The 21,893-nt window shown below is 44.3% G+C and overlaps 1 protein-coding gene across 1 annotated transcript in view; it reads right to left on the bottom strand.

The window, feature by feature from the left end:
* Window positions 1–21,893, bottom strand: part of ptprua (protein tyrosine phosphatase receptor type Ua) — a 139,664-nt gene that overhangs the window by 100,686 nt on the left and 17,085 nt on the right. The window lies entirely within an intron of this gene.

Genomic DNA, 21,893 nt, shown 5'->3' with positions numbered 1-21,893 from the left:
AACCATTATGCAGATAGATGATGACATGAATGTGCATCTGTGTCTCTGGTCTCCGAGTGGAGCCGACAGTCACAAACAAATTACTGCTCTCCTCAAAGCTATTCAAAGAATTTCAATAGATTGAAATATGCCCACGTAGTTTCGCCAGGGCCGCATAAAAGAGCATTTTAATGCACGTTCTGCCGTGTCGACTGGTAATATATACAGACCGCCTTATAAATCAAATCAGCCTGGATGAAAATGCTATCTTTGTTTCAGTATTTCCATATCAATATCCAACAGAGGCTACTTAAGGTGGGGCCGTCCTGTCGGATCCGAGTTCTCGGGTGTCAGGGAGAAGATACAGGAGAGGAGGCGTGTTTTTTTTGTTTGTTTTTTTTTGTCTTGAGGAGCGAAGACTAATGCTGAGAAAATATTGATTTGTTTTTTTTTCATGTTCTCATTCTCTCTGACCCATGACCCGGAGCAGGCGGTAACTTGCCCCCTCTGCCTCTGCAACACATCACACTGATGGGTGTGAGCTCCCGAGATTTTGGCCTAAAATTGGTTTTTCCCTTTACAGCGAGACACCCAACTCAAATGGTTATAGAGAATGGAGCAGCAGACACAGGACAGGAGAGGAGAGGACAGGAGAGGAGAGGAGAAGAGAAGAGAAGAGAAGAGAAGAGAAGAGAAGAGAAGAGAAGAGAAGAGAAGAGAAGAGAAGAGAAGAGGAGAGGAGAGGAGAGGAGAGGAGAGCTTGCGAATGTTGTAAAGAATTAATGCTGCCTCTCTCGTTCAAGCCAGACTAAAAAAAACAAAACATAACAAAACAAAACAAAAAGCTTATAAGCAGACTGGCAGAATATAGAGAAAGACTCTGTATAACTGCAGGATGTAGAAGGGCAGTTCCATCCAGCTGAAATGATTCTTCCCTGTAATCACTCGGAATGAGTGGGTTTAATGTAGTATTACGGCCAAACACACTTGTCTTTGCTTGATAATTACACAAACTTTCATTTTATAGACCTACATGTATGATATGCTCTTGTGAAATGAACATTTCTTTCCCCGTCTATCAATAATTACGTTCACTGAGGAAGGGAAGGAACGTCTTATTTCAAAAACATTCACATGCTAATTACACTAATGGTATAGCAGATTTCAAAGGGACACCTGTCCCCCCACCCCCAACCCCACCCCCCCCCCCAAAAAAAAACAACAACTGGTAATAAGATGAGAAACGAGAAGGTTAGAAATGAAGAGCTGACTCAGAGAGTGGACTGACGTAGCCTCCAGCCAATCACAGCCTTACGTCAGAGTCGCCTTAGGGAAGTGACGTTGCTCATTAGTATCACTGTCTCAGAAAGCGCACTGATGTATGGATGGATGGACAGACGGCTAGATAGAGATGTTCTTGTACAGATGGGTGGACAGACAGATGGCTGGATGGAGTGATGCATGGGCTGTTGGACGGACGGATGGATGGATGGATGGATGGATGGACTGTTGGACAGATGAATGACAGACAGAGAAAATGATGGATGAATGGACAGATGAATGGATGGATGAATACCTGTATAGATGGATGGATGGATGGATGGATGGATGGATGGGCAAAAGAACAAATAAGGTGTCTGACAGACTCTCAGGGAAGAGTTCAGTCCTTTGATTGGCGTGGGAGTGTCTCTCAAATACTCAGACTGCTGATACACATATATACTGTGTGTCCCCTAGAACATTCCACCCAAAAGGGTGAAGAGCGAGCAAACCACGCCATCTCGATTAATGTTTTAAACATTACGGATCATTGAGTGCACCGTCAGAGTTCTACCTTTCTAACAATTCTACCACATGAACGCCTTGTGTCAGAATTTTGAACAGTTCAACTTTTCACATAATAAACACACACACACACACAACAAAAATGCACACACACACACACAGTGAAGGGGAGAGAGACACAGATATTTAAACTGAACTCTGCTAAAAATACATTGTGCCAGAACGTTCTCCATAAATCCACGAGAGCTGATAAAGCCCCATCTATTTCCCCTGTGAGCAGGCCAAGGACGAAGGAACATGCATTAGGAGATTAGGGGGAGGATGGCTCTGCTTGTCTGTCTGTCTGTCTGTCTGTCTGTCCGCCTGTCGCTCTGCCTGTCTGTCTGCTTCAGCTGACATTGCTTACAGTGAGTAGAAACCAGAGCCACAACTTCACAGCTTCATCATCGTCGTCATCACACTGACGCTTTTTATTTAGCAAAAGACTTCAGTTCTTCAGATTCAATGTTTTGGGGGTTTTTTTGCTGGTATGAACTGTGGAGATTCTGTGAGTCGTTAATACTCCCGTTGGTCTGTGAACGGGGCAGGTTTCCTCTGTTTGGCGCTTCTGTTTGCCCTTCGCTGTGTCTTCATCGACAGATTGGGCTAATACCCCATCTGCGACCTTGGCCACAGCATGGACCCTGTTCGGGCCCTGACTGGTTATGCCTTCAGAGGCCGAATACCCAAGGTCTTCCACTCCTTCTTCCAAAGCAAATGTTTCCAGGCGCTAAAGCATGTGGAGGCAGCAGATTCCTCTCTTCTGGCCCTCAGACGGCTCGTGGGTTGTGGGTTGAACATGTTGGTGTGGATCAGTAAGTGTCAGACATCACCGTCACTCTGGAGAAACCTTGGATGCGTTACAGGTTGTTCGATATCACCATATCACCATATCATGATATCACGGAATAGGATGTCACAATGGCTGGCTTGCTGGCTTTTCCAAAAGTGGTTAGAGATGATGAGAACCCATCTGCAATGATTAGACGTAAGACTCCAGATTAAAATTGCTACATTGCAAGTATAACACTGTTGAGTGAGAGTTGGTCGCAAGGAACTCGAGATAGCCAAAGGACTTAGAGTTGACCCAGTGACTCTGACCACGGCGAGACCAAAACTGAGCAAAGACGGTAAAACATCAAACATAACGGGAAACATGTGAGACAAATGAACTCACAATCAGACCAATCCGATCCCTCCAGGTCCCTCTGGAGACCAGACTGACATGCAACAAAGGAGTTAATGTTTGCTAGTCTTTGGAGCCATGTTAGCAGCTATCCCAGCTATGAAGCACGTGGTGGCATTAAGCCGGATGTCCAAATAGTCAATACAGGAACTCAGACAAGTGTGGGACGCTGCATATCATTTCACAGGCACACTGTGCTGTTGCTGCTGCATAACATCTTGGAGACGGCCAGTTTATTCAGCAGACTGTTTCTAGACTTCCCCAGGTAATTCCTAGACTTCTCCAGGTAATTCCTAGACTTCCCCAGGTAATTCCTAGACTTCTCCAGGTAATTCCTAGACTTCTCCAGGTAATTCCTAGACTTCTCCAGGTAATTCTGAGTCCTGACATTAGTGGCCATGCTTTCAGATGTCAAGATGGAAAGGCGAGGTACGGTCAAGCGTCACTCCAAGCTGTGTTAGGCTCTTCAGGCCATGTTCCAGGCTAAGGTCGCTTCGACAGATGTTCAAGTCTTCACCAGGTTTTCAGATGAGAAAAAGAAAGCACCGGAGACAATTTTGGCCGCTTTCGTACTCGTAAGGGTGTGGAATATGGCCTGTGTTTTCTGACTGTTCTCTAAGCCATTTTTTTAATACATAATTTTTGAGAGTCAGCACCTGTTCCCCTGAGGCTCTGGATGTGGAACGCAGCCTGGTCTAAGGTGAGGCTCGGCTTGGTCCTCTAGAGATGTGGACTGGATTGGATCAAGGACCGTGAGGGGGAAGCAGACAAGTGAAACTGGGTGGGAGTGTGTTGAGAGTTCTTAGTCTCTTTCCAAGCCTTGGTGTGTGTGTGTGTGTGTGTGTGTGTGTGTGTGTGTGTGTGTGTGTGTGTGTGTGTGTGCGTGTGTAAAGCAGAGCTCTGCCACTGCTCCTTCCCATGTTTTCCCTGCATGGTCATGTGGAACAACTCGATTAGGTGGTCTCCTGATGTCTCATGTGCCGTAAGGAAGACAATGCTCTCTCTCTCTCTCTCTCTCTCTCTCTCTCCCTTGCTCTCTCTCTCGCTCTCTCTCGCTCTCTCTCGCTCTCTCTCTCTCTCCCTCGTTCTCTCTCTCTCTCTCTCTCTGTCTCTCTCCCTCGCTCTCTCTCTCTCTCTCTCTCTCCCCCTCTCCGTCAAGAACACACAGGATGTTAAGAGTTCGTTAGCCTTGCGGGATCGGGAAGCGAGCGGGGTTTGCACACGATCTAACACAGGCACCTGCACGCGTTGTTGACTTTGATGTTACAGAGTGGAATTGTGACAATGCTCTAGTCTCAACAATTGAGCAGAGCAAAACAGTAAAGAGGGAGAGGGGACAAAAAAAGAGAGAGAGAGAGAGAGAGAGAGAGAGATGACGGGGGGATGAGAGGGCGAGAGAGAGAAAGATAACAGGCAAAGGCAGGCCCACCTTTATCTTCATATTCTACCTCCATTTTTCTCTGAGCTTTTTTTTCTCCCCGCCTCCTCTCTCGGTCATCAATAACACCGAGGCAATGCGGTCTGCTCAGCCTCACAACAGAACACTATCTTTCAGAGGAGGGGGAAAAAAAAAAAAAAAAAAAAAAAAAAACAGACCAAGCGGCGAAAAAAGAAAACAAAACAATATAGATTGATCAAAGTTTCAAATCAACATTTTTTTTCCCCATTCTCTCGCACAAACCACCAGCAGCAGATGTCTGTTTGTAACCTTTTCTGTAAATAACCGTAGAGACAGTTTGGCACGTCTGATCGGCCTTGGTTACCATATGCGTGGTAACCTCTATCTTTTTTTTTTTTCTCTTCTCCTTCCTGTCATTAACAGAAGGTCGTTTTGTTATTTTTACTTGTCTAAAAAACTTCAGTGATTTGGTTTCTTTTTTTGTTACACTCTTTCATTTGACTTGTTTATTTATGTCTTTACCCTAAGCTACATTCTCATACAGATCTCTTCTTTTTTTTTGTTTGGTTTTTTTTGTCTCTTTAGGGGGCAACACTGGTTGATGAAAGAAAACAAAAACAGCTTTTTTCTCCTCTCTCTCTCTCTCTCTCTCCCTCTCTTTCTTCTCTTTCTCACTCTCACCCTCTCTCTTGTTTTCTTTCTCTCTCTCTCCTCCCTCTCCCCCCTCTCTCTCTCTCTCACCCTCTCCCTCTCTCTTTCACCACCCCCCCCCTCTCTCTTTCACCCTCTCTCTTGTTGTCTTTCTCTCTCTCTCCTCCCTCTCTCTCTCTTTCACCATCTCCTCTCCCCCCCTCTCTTTCTCTCTCTCTCCTCCCTCTCTCACTCTCTCTCTCTTTCACCATCTCCTCTCCCCCTCTCTCTCTTTCTTTCTCTCTATCTTCTCTTTCTCACTCTCTCCCTCTCTCTTGCTCTCTCTCTCTCTCAGTCTCTGCATTGTGGTGCGTGTATCACCCACCCTCTACTCTGCTGGTCTCTTTCTCTCTCTCTCTCTCTCTCTCGTGTTTATTCAAGCCACGGGACGATGCAGATTTTGCCATTTACAGAGTGGCACAGCACTTTGGCTGCTCTGATGGGAGACGGAGCCATGACGGCACCAGCAGCTGTTCATGAATACGCCGCAGACCCTCCCTCCCTCCGACCGAACGACCACGGCGAAGCCCTCTCCCTCGTGCAGCAGGGTTCTGTGAGCCATCTACGTGGGAATGAAGGAGCGGGAATCAAAGACAGGCTGAAAATGGATTGTGCTATTAAAGGCTCGGCACAGCCCTGCGCTCTTTGTTTGCATAATGGCGCTACTTTTTGAAGAGAGTTCACTTCAAAAGACAAGATTAGTACTGACGCGGTTTTCACCTCTGTTCTAAGTGGACATGATATCTGATGCTGCAATAGCTTAAAAATAACACACACACACACACACACACACAGAGATAGAGAGAGAGAGCGAGAGAGAGAGAGACAGAGAGACGAGAGACAGGAGATGTCTATCTAAGGAGGTGTAGTACTCTCTACACAGAACACAGAGCAGATCAATAGCACATTACCAGTTAAGTAGAGACAAGGAATTGACTGACAGACCAATACTCCTCTTTCGCCGTCCAGAGCTATCACTCTATCACTTTCTCTCAGTCCCTCCGCCCCCCCCCCCCCCGCCCCTTCCTCTCCACCTCATCATGTCTCCTCCACTCCTAACCTCCAAAGCCCTCTTCTTCTTTCACTCCTCTCGTTCTCTTCCCATTCTATTCATCTTCTCCATCCTCTCTTCTCCTCATTCCTCATTTCACTTCTGCTTTCTCATCTTCAATCTTCTCTCCTCCCTTCTGTCCTTCTCACTCTCATCCATCCGTTTTTCACCTCATTTGTTTTTTGTTTTTTTTCCCCACACGACCAAAAAAAAAACCCCAGCATGCATCTCTTTACACTCTCACACCTGCCTGGCCAGGAGGAAAGGCCTGCTTTAATATGCAGCTCTGAGCTGCCTACAAATCATCACCCGGTGCGTACTGAGAGAGAGAGAGACAGAGGAGAAGAGAGAGAGATTTCCCTAACTATAGGGCAAATATGACAAAAATACTGAAAACGTGACTGAAGAATGAGAGTTCCCGTCCTATTGGGAGAGGAGGAGTGCTGTGAGTTGACGTTCAGGTAAGGGCCTGACGTTCAGGTAACCACCAACAGGCTGCCACCACCAACGACCGAGGAACAGCCGGCGAGTCCCCTGTGACCCGAGGAACAGCCGGCGAGTCCCCTGTGACCCGAGGAACAGCCGGCGAGTCCCCTGTGACCCGAGGAACAGCCGGCGAGTCCCCTGTGACCCGAGGAACAGCCGGCGAGTCCCCTGTGACCCGAGGAACAGCCGGCGAGTCCCCTGTGACCCGAGGAACAGCCGGCGAGTCCCCTGTGACCCGAGGAACAGCCGGCGAGTCCCCTGTGACCTGAGGAACAGCCGGCGAGTCCCCTGTGACCCGAGGAACAGCCGGCGAGTCCCCTGTGACCGGAGGTCATCCTCTTTTATTTAGTCTTGTTTTATTGGTTTTTTATTTTATTTTATTTTAGTATTGTTATTATAAGATCTCTCCCACTACGCTGTATGCGTTTTTCCTTGATACGTTCCTTGTTTCCTTGTACTCTGTTACTTTGTTTCTCTCGTTCGTTTGTTAGAAACATTCAATGCCATAAAAAATGATCTGCTTTGGCAACAGAGTGTATATTGCAGTCATGGTAATAAAACTCGTTAATTGAAATTGAAAAAAAATGAAGAGGTGGTGGGAGGGGGGGTGAGAGAGTGAGGAGTGTGTGTGTGTGTGTGTGTGTGTGTGTGTGTGTGTGAGAGAGAGAGAGAGAGAGACTCTTGGAAACCGGTCTGAGAGGTTCTTTGTTTTTGTTTTTGATCTTAGCGATACGTCTCAGTGCTTGGTGATGAGTGTGAGAATCGGAGCATGATGGACTGGGTTGAATGTTGTTAGCCCTCTGTTTGGTGAGACCATCTTCAAATAAACAGCAAATGTAGGAGCGCAGCCACGCTGATGGAGCTGTTCAGCATCACTGGTTCTTTTCCAAAACGAATCCCCAATCCCTCCTTTCAATCCTAACCCATCTTCTGTTACAGGGCAACGATGCGTGGATGACCCCGTAATACAATAATCCCCAAAATGCTTTTATCACCAGGAATAAATCCAAATGAAATTATTTATATAACAATCACCCCTCATAGAATAGCTTATTTACCCAAAAAGATATAATCCGCTGTCCTTGAACAATTCTAAGTTAAATCAGCAAATGAAGTAATATTGAGCTATGAATTAACGCAAACACACCACACATACACACTCACATGTACATATACATATATATATATACAGAGGGAGAGAGAGAGAGTGTTCATTACAGCTCATTACACACAGCAGGGCTCTTACTGGAGTCTGCTCTTAGTGTCTAGAAAAATCTACAAAGTCCAATTTTGGCAAAGAATATTGCCTCACACCATAGACACATAAATTTGAACCAACATCAGACAATACCGATACTTTAAAACAACAACAACAAAACAGCACCCACGCTACAAGCGCAAGGGCGGTCGCCGTTTACAGAACATAAGAGTTATAATGACTGAATGTTCTGGAAACAATTTCTAGTCTAGTTTTCTCTTACCCTTCCCACGTGGTTTAAATCTTCAGAGGGTTTGCCTTTGTGGTGTAAAACATGTTCATTTACAATTTTAATGACACTCCGACGAACTGGGACTAATTCCATCGGAATTCTCTTCAGCGTTCCCCATTAACCGAGCGATCAATACGAGAATTAATATTGCAACAGACTTCGCAGGAATTCTTAAGATGCCTGCTTGCTCGCCAGTCGATACGAGAAGTTATACCACCCTGAGCAGGGTCAGCAGGCCCCATCGCCTCCTTAATCTGATATCGCAATAATCTATGAACGATAACTGTCGCTACAAAGACGACACATATTTCTCCTTGCCATCGACCTCTCTGTAAACGATGAACCTCTTGGTACCATGCCTGAGTAAGGCACAGTGTTCAGTGCAGAGAGACGGATCGTACACCTGGGACAAATGGTCAGATGATTCCGTATTTTTTTTTTGCCCTGTGGCCCCGGCACCTGAAGTGAATGTGACCGACGTTTTTTTTTTTCTTTTGGAGCTGCTCTTTTGGGGTCACCGGTCACTGTGGTCTGACTCGTAGTTTGAAAAAGGTACATTTGTTGACATGTCTCTGAGGACACTTGCGTTGAGCCACATTGGTGAGGTCGGGGCGGGGGGGGGGGGGAGGAGTTTACAAGGAATCATGGGTATACTTGGGCGTTTCCAAATTATGTAGAAAATGGAGGGTAAGAGACTTCCCATAAATGTCGCGCTACTGCAAATTCTACAGGTGTACCGCCACCCACAAACTACAGAATATCCAGGCTCTATGTACAGGGACAGAACACTGCTTTTGTGCTCCATCTATACCCATTAAGCCTGCTCCCTGGACGAGGTTTGGTCAGCCCCACGCTGATAACGCGGAGCAGCAGAAATGAGATGGCAGCGTTTGGCACTGACGGCCACGGACCAACCCAGAGATTTTTATCTAAGGGGGAGCTGAAGAGCGTGGAGATGGCCATCACAGAGGGAGAGAAGAGAGAGCCAAGTATTCGGCTGTCCAGACTGGACCAGCGCCGACCCCATTTCGGGCTCCAAATGAACCGAGAGATAAGCCCCTATCAGCGGCCTGCTGCCCAAGAGCCAGGGGTGAGAGAGAGAGAGAGAGAAAGAGAGAGAGAGAGAAAGAGAGAGAGAGCCAAGGAGCCTCTGGAGATGAAAGACATGTGCTGCAGATCTAACCTTCAGACTGTTTGCAATCCTTGTGACCACACACACACACACACACACACACAAACAAACATCTACTCATGACGAGAGTGCAAAAGTTTGAACCATTTCAAGCAACTGAGAGAGCTGTCAGAGCCTCAGACCTGGGTGGGGTGAGGTTTTGCTTTGTTTTTGGTTGTGTAGACACCCACCCCACCCCCCCTCATTTTTGTTTTTTTAACAGAGATTTTTTTTTTCTTCTTTTTTTTGGTCTATGTTCTGAGAACAAGGCAAAAGTAGTATCCTGAATCTTCAGGGAATATATTAAAGGTTTGCGATATTATGATATTTAGTGACATCACAATATAATAAAATTAAGCAAACAAAGGTTTTACATTTTTTTTAATCTTAATATATATATATATATATATATATATATATATATATATATATAGGATACCTAATAACTTCATGTATCAAATTTGATAAGTTCAGAAACGGATAGTGTTAAAACAAAGCGAAATGAAAATTAGGAATTCTTTAGAAAAACGGTCATTTGAAATAAAACAACGGTCCGTTTATTTATTCATCGATGTACTTATGAAAAGGAAAAATATGGTACTTGGGAAAAGGGAACAGGTGCAGATCTATTTTAGACAGTAGGGGGCACACTAGTACATGCCCTGAGTGCTTGGGAGACTTTAAATGAGACGGTCTTGTGTCAGTTGGTGCTCCTTTAACAAAGCCGCAAGTCGGTTGGCTCGTTGAATGAAGTATAATTTAAATACCCCACTGAATAGAGCTGAGGCGCTTGCTCAACAAAGGCTGGTTTAAAATTCCCCACAAAAACTGGCAAAGCCCCAAAAGACCAGAGAGCTGTTTGTTTATATTCAAACGGATATATATCTCTGATCCCATTGGTCACTCCACTTCAGCAACAGCCAATAGTAAGTAGGGAGGAAAAAAATTTGATTCGACTTTCAGGTTCAGTAATATTTCAGTACCGTTACTCATTTAAAAATCATTGTCACGCCACCCTCGTTTGAAAGACGATTGTAATCCCCTCAGGAACCTAATTCATACCCCACGTCGCTGCTGTTTAATAGTACAGCTTCAGGCAAATAAAGCCCTGGAAATTAAAATCAATAGTCATAAATCATCGTAATAAGCATCTCAGGACGAGGACGACGAGAAATACGACCTGTTCTTGTAAGCTCGGAAAAGTCCATCAGACATTTATGAGCACATAGTGGCTAATCCTCGGATCTCGCGCCGCAACGGCTGAGGACGCAAAACAACAGCTAGTGAATCATCCGCCTGCCAGCGGACTTCACACCCCGCGGAGGGAATCGCAAATCTGCCTTGAGTCCCCTCACGACCTAATAAAGCTAGTCGCTATAATTAAAAGCAAATTCGAGATTTAATGAAAGCCCAGAAGAATAAATAAATAAATAAAAGCTCGTTACGCGTCGACGGTGTAATGCGAGTAACGTTGAAAATCACATTCTTTAAATGTCAAACTGAAGTACATAACAAATAAACTCTACAAACAATAAATCACATGTTAGACAAAGTTTCCTGTTAAACGTACACCACATCAAAAAAAACAACAACTTAATATTGCTTAATGTTGTTTTTTACTTTCTCGTAAATGTTGGTTGTTACTTTTACCACGGAACCTAAGAACTGCAGTTCAGTGAAACTGCTTTCTGGACAGCACGACAACGAGAACAGCGGTTTGTGTCAGGTCACATCCCTCATTTGGGTAACTTTCTTGTCGTGGCTTTTGTTTAGGCCTGCAGAGCACAGGGATACAACAACAGCCCAAGTGCTACATGAGCGAGAGAGACAGAGTGTGTGTGTGTGTGTGTGCGCGCTTGCCAGCTGTCGTTGTCCTCTGTGTGAATGGCACACGGCCGTTGACAGGAAAGAAAAGGGGGGTGGGGGTGGTGACAAAAAGCCCAAAACAGGCAGGGTGCGTATAGATACTGGTGATATGTAATGTCTCAGGTCCCAGGGGCCCGCCTGGCCAAGTCCAAACACGGGACAACTACCACCCAGAGGAGGAGACACAACACAACAGGGGCCACAGGCTGCAACTGGGTCACAAAATCCAATTAATTCATGACACAGATGGGTACCAGGAGCACAGAGGAGAGGCTGTGAGTTAGAGCTCTGAGAGGGAGAAGGAATAAAGTTAGAGAGAGAGAGAGAAGGTGAAATGGACAGAGGCAGGGAAGAGGAGAGGAAAGCTTTGGGGAATGAGAGACAGAATGTTGCTGCCCTCCAACCATCTTCTGGTTTGTGTGTATGTCTTTGTGCTTGTGTGTGTGAGTGTGCATGTGTGTGTGTGTGGGGATGATGATGATGAGAAATTCATAAGTCTCTCCTGTATAAATTTGGGCAGTATGTCAATGAGAGACTTTTCCCTGGAGACAAGCATGAAAAGCCAGTAAAGCAAATCCTCTTTCACGGATTCTCTCTCTCTCTCTCTCACTCTCTCTCTCTCTCTCTCTTTCTTTCTCTCTCTCTCTCTCTCACCATACTTGAGACATTTTCATGATACATTACAGACTGTAACCATTGTCTTCATTAATGGAATCCTTTTTCAAGTTTTTGGGAAAGCCCCTTAACGGACTCAAGCCCGTTTTCCTTATTTTTGTTTGTTTGTTTGTTTGTTTTTTCAGTCTGACACAGAAAATCAGTGTAAAAGGACTCAAATTTCTACATCCATATGTATATTAGCATTAACCAAAAAACCTGAGCAGAAGCAGAAGCCCAGGCCTGGTCCTCAAGGTTCTATTAAATCAAGATTACGACTTGAATTTCATTATGAACCAAACCATGAAAGGTCTCACAAAATAAATGTTTTACAGAAAGCGATGTTATGATAATGGGAGTAAATAATGGTTTTGTTTTGTTTTGGTTTGGTTTTTTTCTTCTTTTTTTTCCGATTCACTGAACTGAGAGGAGTTGAAGGTTTTCTATTTTCTATTTAAGTTTTATGCTTTGTTGGATGAACGCGTTGATGGTGCACTACCCTGATACCAGGAGCACGTACATAATTTGTGTGAAAGAGTGATTTAATGTCATAAAGGTCAAAAATTAATTCTCTCTCTCCCTCTCTCCCTCCCTCCCTCTCTCTCTCTCCCTCTCTCCCTCCCTCCCTCCCTCTCTCTCTCTCTCCCTCTCTCTCTCTCTCCCCTATGAGACGGTAGAAAAAACGGCATACAGAACTGCTCTTTCTATAGACTCCTTTGGTATGTCATGAGGAGCAAAGTATTATTGTCTGTTTCAAGCCAGAAAATGTAACAGTCCTCAGGTTTTGTTGTCTCACACACACATACACAAAACATGGGGACTATCATCAGGCAGGCCTCTGTACAGTAATGAACTCTCTCTCTCCTATCTGCTATTTTCAATCACTGAGATGTAGTCTCCACACCAATGTCCCTTACCCATCACACACACACATACCTCACATACACACACACCTCTCAGTCACAAATAAACAAAAATACACACAGTTATTTCACACACACATCTCACATACACACACACACCTCTCAGTCACAAATAAACAAAAATACACACAGTTATTTCACACACACATCTCACATACACACACACACCTCTCAGTCACAAATAAACAAAAATACACACAGTTATTTCACACACACACACGTCACATACACACACACATCTCACATACATACACACACACACACACCTCTCAGTCACAAATAAACAAAAATACACAAAGTTATTTCACACACACATCTCACATACATACACACACACACACACACCTCTCAGTCACAAATAAACAAAAATATACACAGTTATTTCACACACACACACACACCTCTCAGTCACAAATAAATAAAAATACACACAGTTATTTCACACACACACACGTCACATACACACACACATCTCACATACATACACACACACACACACACCTCTCAGTCACAAATAAACAAAAATACACACAGTTATTTCACACACACACACGTCACATACACACACACATCTCACATACATACACACACCTCTCAGTCACAAATAAACAAAAATACACACAGTTATTTCACACACACACACACACACACACGTCACATACACACACACATCTCACATACATACACACACACACACACATCTCACACACACACACATGTCACATACACACACACCTAGCCTCCACACCTTATCAGTCCGCCCTTTTCATTTGTCATACTTGCTTAATACTCGGTGCAAGTGTAAGTTCTGACTCTTTCATGTGCTACTACATAAAAAACAACACTTAGAAAGAAAAGAACGAAAGTGAGGAACTGCTCTATCACCCTAAAGAGAGAGAGAGAGAGTCAGAGAAAGAGAGAGAGAGCAACAGTGAGAGAGTCAGAGAAAGAGAGAGAGAGAGTAACAGTGAGAGAGGGAGCCAGAGAGAGGGAGCCAGAGAGAGAGAGTGGGGGGGGGGGGGGCTGTACCGTAAGCCGTGTCAGCAGTGGCGGAGGGGTGACAGGCGGGGCTGTCAGTGGTACAGCGGCTCAGCGGCTGCGGCGGGCTCTGTCTACAGAGGATGAATAATGTAACGGTGTGTAATGGCAGCTGTGTGATTCAAACACTCCAGAGGATTACAGAGCCCTAATGGAACACAAATTCACACCCGTCATCTCACAGACAGAGAGAGAGAGAGAGGGAGAGGGGAGGAGAGAGAGACAGACAGGGAAAGAGAGAAAGAGACAGACAAACAGAGAGAGAGAGAGAGTGGGAAAGAGAGAGACAGACAAACAGAGAGAGAGATTGGGAAAGAGAGAGAGAGGGAAAGGGAGAGAGAAAGAGAGACAGACAAACAGAGAGAGAGAGTGGGAGAGAGAGAGAAAAAGAGAAAGGGAGGGTATGAGAGAAAGAGAAATGGTGCATAAAAAGAACAAGGGAAATGGTGTCACAGAGAAAGACAGAAGGAGCAGAGAAAGAGAGAGAGAGAGAGCGTTTGACAGCCTCAATGAAAGAGTGACAGACCGAAAAAAGGAAAGGGGAAAAAAAAAGAGGGATGGGGAATGTGTGTTGTTAAATTTCTCCTCCGCTCTTTTATTCTTTCTCTTTTCCTGGGGCGTATAGTGAGACACAGCAGGGGCAGAAAAATGATTTGACTGACGAAAGGAAAGCAAAGACATAAAAAAAAAGAAAAGAAAAGGATATATAACAAGAGCAAAAGGGAAAAAAAAGAGAGAAGACTGAGAGCCAGTCAGGAAGAATGAAAAACAGACAAAGGCAGGAGACTTGGCAGGACCATCCAGCAAACGGAAGAGAAAACGGAACTCGGGACAGATAACGCGACAGATATACCACATACAGGGACAGGCAAAGCACACATCCGCACTTCATCTCCTCTTAACTTTCCTCAAGACGTCCCCGGGAGCCGAGGACGCGGCCTAGCGTTCCCGCCGCACATCTGGGATCATTTTGCTGGGAGATTCCCGTTAAGGAGGATGATGGTGATGTTACTGTCACTGATCGATTTAAACCTCCGTAGTAATGTGTCTGATGAGACTGTTGGCGAAGACAGATGTCCACAGCTACTCAAGACCATTCAGTACGGTCATTCATATCTCGAGCCTAATACCCGGAGAATCTGATTTGTTTGGGTGTGTGTGTGTGTGTGTTTCTGATAATATCAAGTCACAAGTAAGTCTAACAGTCAAAGACCTGCAATCACTTACTGAACTTCGGGCCATAAGCACAAGGCCAGCAGCCATGTAGAAAACCCATATAGTCCAAACACACCCTACTACATATCACAAACCTACAAAACACATATAGTCCAAACACACACTGTTACATATCACAAACCCATAAAACCCATATAGTCCAAACACACACTGTTACATATCACAAACCTACAAAACACATATAGTCCAAACACACACTGTTACATATCACAAACCTACAAAACACATATAGTCCAAACACACACTGTTACATATCACAAACCCACAAAACCCATATAGTCCAAACACACACTGTTACATATCACAAACCCATAAAACCCATATAGTCCAAACGCACACTGTTACATATCACAAACCCACAAAACACATATAGTCCAAACACACACTGTTACATATCACAAACCTACAAAACACATATAGTCCAAACACACACTGTTACATATCACAAACCCACAAAACCCATATAGTCCAAACACACACTGTTACATATCACAAACCTACAAAACCCATATAGTCCAAACACACACTGTTACATATCACAAACCTACAAAACACATATAGTCCAAACACACACTGTTACATATCACAAACCTACAAAACCCATATAGTCCAAACACACACTGTTACATATCACAAACCTACAAAACCCATATAGTCCAAACACACACTGTTACATATCACAAACCTACAAAACACATATAGTCCAAACACACACTGTTACATATCACAAACCCACAAAACCCATATAGTCCAAACACACACTGTTACATATCACAAACCTACAAAACACATATAGTCCAAACACACACTGTTACATATCACAAACCCACAAAACCCATATAGTCCAAACACACACTGTTACATATCACAAACCTACAAAACACATATAGTCCAAACACACACTGTTACATATCACAAACCCACAAAACCCATATAGTCCAAACACACACTGTTACATATCACAAACCCATATAGTCCAAACACACACTGTTACATATCACAAACCTACAAAACACATATAGTCCAAACACACACTGTTACATATCACAAACCTACAAAACCCATATAGTCCAAACACACACTGTTACATATCACAAACCTACAAAACCCATATAGTCCAAACACACACTGTTACATATCACAAACCTACAAAACGCATATAGTCCAAACACACACTGTTACATATCACAAACCCACAAAACCCATATAGTCCAAACGCACACTGTTACATATCACAAACCCACAAAACACATATAGTCCAAACACACACTGTTACATATCACAAACCTACAAAACACATATAGTCCAAACACACACTGTTACATATCACAAACCCACAAAACCCATATAGTCCAAACACACACTGTTACATATCACAAACCTACAAAACCCATATAGTCCAAACACACACTGTTACATATCACAAACCTACAAAACACATATAGTCCAAACACACACTGTTACATATCACAAACCTACAAAACCCATATAGTCCAAACACACACTGTTACATATCACAAACCTACAAAACCCATATAGTCCAAACACACACTGTTACATATCACAAACCTACAAAACACATATAGTCCAAACACACACTGTTACATATCACAAACCCACAAAACCCATATAGTCCAAACACACACTGTTACATATCACAAACCTACAAAACACATATAGTCCAAACACACACTGTTACATATCACAAACCCACAAAACCCATATAGTCCAAACACACACTGTTACATATCACAAACCTACAAAACACATATAGTCCAAACACACACTGTTACATATCACAAACCCACAAAACCCATATAGTCCAAACACACACTGTTACATATCACAAACCCATATAGTCCAAACACACACTGTTACACATCACAAACCTACAAAACACATATAGTCCAAACACACACTGTTACATATCACAAACCCACAAATCAACAGTTCCAGTAATATGCCCTTACTGGGCCTCGGAGCAGGAAACCAGTGGCCCCGGAAACAACAGTTTTGGACAGATACAGTGAAGTTCTATGTCACTGTCTTAAGCAAAGCCTATCTTCCTCATCCTCATCAAACAACGTGTGAGCTCTGGTTCTAGATGGTTCCGCGTGGTAGTACGTCAGAGAAAGAGCGTAAAAGGAGAGAATTAGAGAAAGAACAGAGTAGATCGAGTAAGTACGAGGGAGAGAGAGAGCGGGGGGGTGGGGGGGGGGGGGGTTGGGATGGGTTGCGGAGCAGTGTGAACAGATTTGGAAAACCAACCTTTCCCCATCTCTCTCTGCTGTGCGAGGCAGCACTGCGTCTGCTTTAATAAGCGGCGTGCTGGGCCAGAACAGTCGCCGACGCCACCGGGCCGTTCGGCGAATCCTCCGCGACGCGCGCAAAAGACGCGGAGCAATCAATCACCCCATTGCTCCCACACATAGGCCTCCTCACAGCTCCCAGCCCCTATCTTGCTCCTGCTGGTGCCTCCAAGACTCCCCACAGGAGAAGCTGATGAATTTGAGAAACGTCTCAGATCTTTAGGGTTTTTTGTCTTTTTCTTTTTCTTTTTTTCACAGTTCTTCTTCCCCCCCACCCCCCCATCAGGCAAACAGCAGTAACTGCTAGTTCTGCTAACACAATCAGACCCCGCCATTGACTCTGTTTTTCTGTTCGTTTATGTTCCGTCTCATCAGGCTTGGCTTGCTGCCTGGAGATTCACACCACGATTTCGTTTATTTTTTATTTATTCCGTATTGTCGGCCGGGTTTTGTTTTTTGTTTTTTTTTTTCATTGCTCTTTCATCTCTCTCTCTCTGTTTTTTGTCTTCATGCTTGTCTGGAGTCTCGTGAATTGTTCATTTGTCTGCTGACTTGTCTGAGCAACTATATTTTTGTCTCTGAAGCTCTAAGCATTTAAAATTTTTGTATTGTTCAAACTCTTCAGAAAGACAAAAGACTTCTCACTTCTTCTCTCTCTCTCTCTCTCTCTCTCCCTCTCTCCTCTCACTCTCTCTCTCCTTTCTCTTCTTTCTCATCCCTTTCTCCACGATTTCCTTTCCATCCAATTTCGTTTTCGAAGTTATAAAAGCGATAAACTAATTGCATTAACTCTTCCCAGAGGTAATAAGCTCTGATTGGAGCGACAGGGCCCAGTAATTGGTGTTTGAGGCCCTCATGAAACAGAGCAATAAGGGTCTGATTGTACAACTCACCGCGCGGTGACATTTTGAGGACAGTTCTTTTAAAAAGCTGTTATCAGGAGAGACACTTGTCTTGTCTGTCTCAGCAGGGGAGCCTGGGGTAATGTAAAAAGGGGGGGGGGGGTAAGTATGGTGGAAGATACCAGCACGCTGCGAACAGTGTTGATAGCACTCTTAAGAGATGGATGAGTTTATGAGTGTCACGCAAGCAAAGAGTCACACACACCCACACACACACAAACACGCACATACATACACACACACGCACGCACACACACATATACACGAATACACATATGTACACACACGTGCGTGCACACACCGCATACACGCACACGCACACGCAAGCACGGAGAATTACTCGCCATCTCTTTGTTTCCTCTCTCTCACTCCCTGTGGACAATGAAAAGATCTAAGCAACAGCATCGCAAGGCTCAGTGGAGAGGACGCAAATCGCTCACGAATAAATTCACTGTGTGTGCTCTCTCTATCGGTATGTAAATGTTATACACTCGCATGTGTTCAGATGCTCTCATACATAATACATGCATGTCAGTCAACAAAAACAACAAAAAACATCATAGCTCTTACTTCAAAACACACACACACACACACACACACACACACACGGGCATGCATCTCAGAAAATTAGACTTTACAAACAGTACATTGCAGTAAATGACTGACCTGTTTGTAGCAAACAGTGTTTACTATTCCTCTTTTTTTTTCATCCTCAACCAATTTCTTTTGTCTTTAAGTCAATGTATTTGCTGTTCTGACCTTTATTATTATTTAAAAGAAAAAAAAAAAGGCGCAGAGTGAAAATCTTGTTTTTGCTTCAAAAGAAAGCCAGCAGTGACGAGATAAACTGAATATTTTACCATCCAGAGCTAAACGGACAGACACACGGTGTTCTCCAGTCCAGGGAGAGGAACCCGGAGTCAGGTCGTGTTCAGAGGAAAAGAAGATCTAGAATGTAAACATGCATGATACTTTAATGAGGATGTATCTGGAGAACAGGTGAAATGAACACCCAAACGAGAGAGAGATCTTTCCCTGAGAGGGAAAGTGACGTTCTCAATCAATCTTTTACTCAACTCTCTCTCTCTCTCTCTCTCTCTCTCTCCTTTACACACACACGCGCGCGCACACACACACACACACACATACAAGCATAACATTAAAACCTATGTGCAACTGGTTTGGGGACCATCAGGCTGGTCTCAGAACAGTGATAACATCGTTAAGGGAGTTTCTGACACAGTTTCTGGCACATCCGTGAAGGGATTCCGGTGTGAAACAGTGTCATCAATCATTACACGCGTTTCTCCCAATTCACCCCACACTACGCCACTTCACACACACCTTGAACAGAGAATGGAGATAGAAAGAGAGAAAAATAGAGAAAGAGCGGCATTTGCCATTGGTTTGACAGATGGATGGATGGAAAGATGGAGACATAGAGAGAGAAGTGAGATAGTAATATCTATTTTCAATATGCCTCGCCCCCAACCCCCCCCCCCCCCCCCCACCACCCCCCACCCCCCACCCTCGTCTCATACTTCAGCGGCCAAGCACTCAGGATAAAACGACCAACGTTTCCCGAGGCTAAAACTGGGACAGTGTAATTTTCCATACTTAAAAACCCCTCATGCTCTTTCAGCCGCCTTCAACTCTACCCTCAGATCCTCCAGTTCACACCGATTTCAAATCTTTACGGAATCCGAGTCCCTTTCCCCTTTTCCTGAGGGGGGTAGAGCGCTTAAGTTTCATCCGAGGCTGGAGATGCAGCCCGAAAGTCGAGGGCTACGGTCTTTTTCCGAGAGACCGGCCGCCGTTACAAGCTAGAGAACGATGAGCGTTTGATCCCGACCGCACAGCCTGGTGCTTTTAATTAAGATAGCGCTCGTGCGTCGGAAAGCCAGAGCGAAGGACAGAGTAAGTGAGAGAGAGAAAGAGAGAGAGAGAGAGATGTTCTCTCTGTCGTTCATGACAAGCACTGATGGTGGCAGCTTTGAAGTGGCGCGGGCCTCTCTGTTTGCGGGGTTAGGAAGGTTAGGGGCTTCAGAGAAACTACATTACGCTTCCCCCTCTCCCTTTTCTGGTTAATTATCCGTCTGTTTGGGAACATAAATCCCTCTTTTATCTCTCTCTCCCATCAGAGTGGGTGGTAAAACAGAGGGGGGGGGTGGCCTCCAGCAACAGTTTCATACCCAATTCCCTGAAATTCCAGTAATGAAGTCTCAGAAAATGGACGGACCGAAAGGGCCGGGGCCAATTGAGTTCGGAGAGACACTCCGTTAAAATTTAGAGTGTGTTTTACTCAAAGCTTTCCTAATGGACTGAGTTAGGGCTTACAGGAATAGAACATTCTAGAGTGAAAAATCCTCTCAGCTTTAAATTCCATTAGTGGGTAAAATATGTTTTTTTGTTTTTTTGTTTTGTTTTGCGGTCTTTTTTTTTTTTATTTGCCTATCAAGAGTCAACGCCTAAGTTCTCTATATACGAGATGGGAAAATTGCGTCGCACTGCAAACCTAACAATGAGGTTCTCCTCACTACACATTACGGAACAGTGTTTCACAACACATCTGTAAGTCAAATCACCATATCAGCCAATGAAAAGGAGCATACTTGTCTGGAACACCAGCATGTGACCATATGAACCGAACAAAAGTATACATTACAAATAAATTGTGTTCAAAGCGTACAGTGTGCATGAAACACTCTCCTTGTTCATCTCCAGGGTTGCACCTGTGTGCTACAGCCCTTCAAACCGTCATTGCTTGTTACGGGTTCACATCCAGTGATATTGAATTTGTATAATCACCTGAAATGTGACAGATTCGATTCGCAACATGCGAAGGGTACATTCCATACGCCCTGTTGGGCAGCTTAAATACTTAACTTTTTTTTTTTTTTTTCAAATCCTTGTCCCACTTTTAAGACCCCCCAAATAGCTGCTGCAGGCTTTTACAACGACTCTGAGACCAAATTGAAGTATTTAATTACAAAATAATGCCTTTATATAATGACACATACCAGTCATTTAAAGGTACATCGTTTAGATTTTATTTATTTATTTATTTATTTGTTTATTTGTGCTTTAACTGGAGCCGCACAGAGCCAAGGACATCTGCACAACAAGGTCGAACTCAAAATGCACATTTTATTATCATTAACATTAACATCCCCGTCCTTATTAACATTCTCTTTTCACATGTGCAGAGAAAAACAGTGCTTTTTTTAACAGTGATGTTTTAGGTTTATTTTTGCCCCCCCCCCACCCCCACCCCCCCACCCCCCACCCCCCACCACCACCACCAAAATAATCTCTGGTCATGCTTGCAGTAAAAAAGAATGACACGCTGGCGTCATTGGCCAGGGTCGAGATCAGCGTAGGCAAGTTCATGACGGCATTCAAACATACGACAGTGACACAGGCCCAGAGAACGGAGCCAAGCTGCAGTTACATGGAGCTCCTCAGAGTTTCAGAGGCTACGGTCCACTGGATGTTTTAGTCAGGGTACGCTCAGTCTTCGTATGGAAACGCAAGGCTGTAAGATCCAAAAGGGAAGACACTGACCCAGCTTAGGATGTGTGTGTGTGTGTGTGTGTGTGTGTGTGTGTGTGTGTGTGTGTGTGTGTGTGTGTGTGCGTGAGAGTTCTGCATTAGCGCTGCACTGTGGGAGCACCAACTGCCGGTCATAT

The sequence above is a fragment of the Chanos chanos genome, chromosome 12 (genome assembly GCF_902362185.1).
Source record: "Chanos chanos chromosome 12, fChaCha1.1, whole genome shotgun sequence".
Lineage (NCBI taxonomy): Eukaryota > Metazoa > Chordata > Actinopteri > Gonorynchiformes > Chanidae > Chanos > Chanos chanos.
This window is presented reverse-complemented; position numbering and strand designations above follow the sequence as displayed.